The sequence below is a fragment of the Lipotes vexillifer genome, unplaced genomic scaffold (assembly GCF_000442215.2).
Source record: "Lipotes vexillifer unplaced genomic scaffold, Lipotes_vexillifer_v1.1 scaffold629, whole genome shotgun sequence".
Taxonomy (NCBI): domain Eukaryota; kingdom Metazoa; phylum Chordata; class Mammalia; order Artiodactyla; family Lipotidae; genus Lipotes; species Lipotes vexillifer.
In genome coordinates, this window is record NW_006774188.1 from 2181887 (window position 1) to 2184352 (window position 2466).

Sequence of the window (2466 nt, forward strand, 5' to 3'; positions counted from 1 at the left end):
TCTTTCCCTTCATAGAAAAAGTTAACTTAGACAAGTGTGAAAAAAAAAGACAAGTGTGATAAACAAAAGTACAGAGAGTTTTCTAAACAAGAATCATTTCAATAACAAATAAGAAAAAGTTGTTCTGTAACATTTTACTTAGAATTATAACAAAAAAATTATCATTAATATTCAAAGCCAGCAAAAGTATAATATAATTTGAACAGAAACAAGTTTAGAGAAACATAAATTTTGTTACACCAAGTGCTTTGGGATTTTATAAACCACCATCAAAAGTATCCAAGATATTAAATTACTATTTTTTGCAGCAATATTGATAATGCATGAGTTATAAAGCAAGAAATTATTGTAGGAGCAAAACATGGTCATTTTCTTAATTAATAGCATCATTTTAACTCTGTTTTGAGAGATATTTCCCCAAATTTTGTTGTTCTTAAAACAATATTTTTAAAGGGATCAATGAAAATAAGCCAAGCTGAAAACCAAGTAGTTTTCTATGTAATTTTCCTTAGCATGGTTTAAAAGAGCAGGTATAGAATTTCTTCCTTATCCATAATGAATGCCTGCTTACTTACTTACTTACCTATCATGTTTACTGTTTATTTTTGAACCATGCCTGCTAAAATGTAAACTTCATGATTTTTGTCCATTTTGTTCACTGACGTATCCAAAGTACTTAGAGCAGTATTTATAACTTAGTAATAAATATTTTTAAATAAATAAGTGAATGAGTTGAGTGAAGGATGTCATAATGGCATATGACATATGACACCGAATCTGAGAACTTATCAGCTTCAACTGCATTTCATGCCCCACTTAAGAAAGCAAATACAAATGTAGAATGTGAGACAGTGCTATTAAAAGGAAAATAAAATCATTCAAAACTTTAGGATTTATTATTATCAACATATATTTTACAAGACAGCCTCAAACTATTAAAATAAACTGGTCTAAAAGGCCAATAAGTCAGCAATCTTATGGTTACCCTTCAGCCATGAGAAAATAATTCTCTATGTCGTATTTTCCTCATCTAGAAGATTCACTTTGCAAAAACAATAGGATAACTGAAGGAAGTACATACAGCCTTTGATATGAAAGCCACTCAATCTATTTGTGAATGAATTTATTAGTGAAAGTACTTCAAATTTATTAGTAAAAATATTTCAACATTAACTACATGAGCTAATTTCTGACTAAAATGTATATAGTAGTATTTGCTAAGATTTCTTCTGAGTGGGTTGTTTTCTTTTCAAGTATTCACAAATTCATTCCTGTTTGAGATTCACATACTACCCTTCATTTGCAGAACAGTAAATGGATTGAAATGTGTCAGGTTTCCTTCTGCAAATTTATTTAATTAGCAATACCACTTTTTTAAAGTAATAGGTATTTAAATGATTCATTTCTTTTGGTATTTACAGTGACTCTGGGTTATATTGTTTAATGTCTCTGAAACAAAAAAATATGTAAAAAATACATGTAATTTTTCAAAGTAATTTCTTGAATCTGGAATCTAAAGTACATCATCAGTAGTAAGATCAGGAGCTTTAATGGAGTTATTATGAGGCTTACAAGAATAAAGCATTTACAAGGCTTGGCACATAAGAGGTAATTACCCAAAAAAAGGTAATTCTATTTTAATGCTGACAAAATATGCAGATTAAAAATATGGGTGCTAGAATTGGCAAAGTCTGAACTAGAGTCTTGGTTCTGCTATATTATAGTTAGGTAACCTCACTGAGCCTCAATTTCCTTATCTGTAAAATGGATATATTACATATTACCTCTCCCACCAAATACTGTGAGAGGCTTAAATAAAATAATCTGTGGGAAGCACTTAGCACACCAGTGGCAAACTGTTATTATGTCATGCATATTAATACTGTAACATTATTTTAAGACACAATTATAATATTTTATATAATTTATATACCATATGTTATTATAAGCAGTTTCTAAAATGGCTGTCAATGATCCCTGTGTCCCATATTCGTGCTGTTACGTAATCTCCTCCTCCAAGTGTGGGCCGGACCTAGTGACTTACTTCTTACATACAATAGAATACAGCAAAAATGATAGGATTTCACTTCTGAGATAAGGTTACAAGAGATATAAGCTACCACACGGTGAGCTGCCCTATGAAGAGGCCCATGTGGAAAGGAACTGATTCCTGCCAACAACCACGAGAGTGAACTTGGAAATGGATCCTCCATCAGTCAAGCCTGGACCACACCACTGTAGCTTGGTTCGCATTTTAATTTCAGGTTTTTGAAAGACCCTGAGCCAGAAGATCCAGCTAAGCCATGGCCCAATTCCAGACCAACAGATAATAAATGTTTTTTAAGCCACTTAGTCTTAGGGTAATTTGTTATGCAGCAATAGATAATACACATGTCTAGTTTCCTACTAGGCGGAGTACCTGGTCTTCAATTCATGTATTATTCTGTCTGTCCCCAGCAAGCTGTA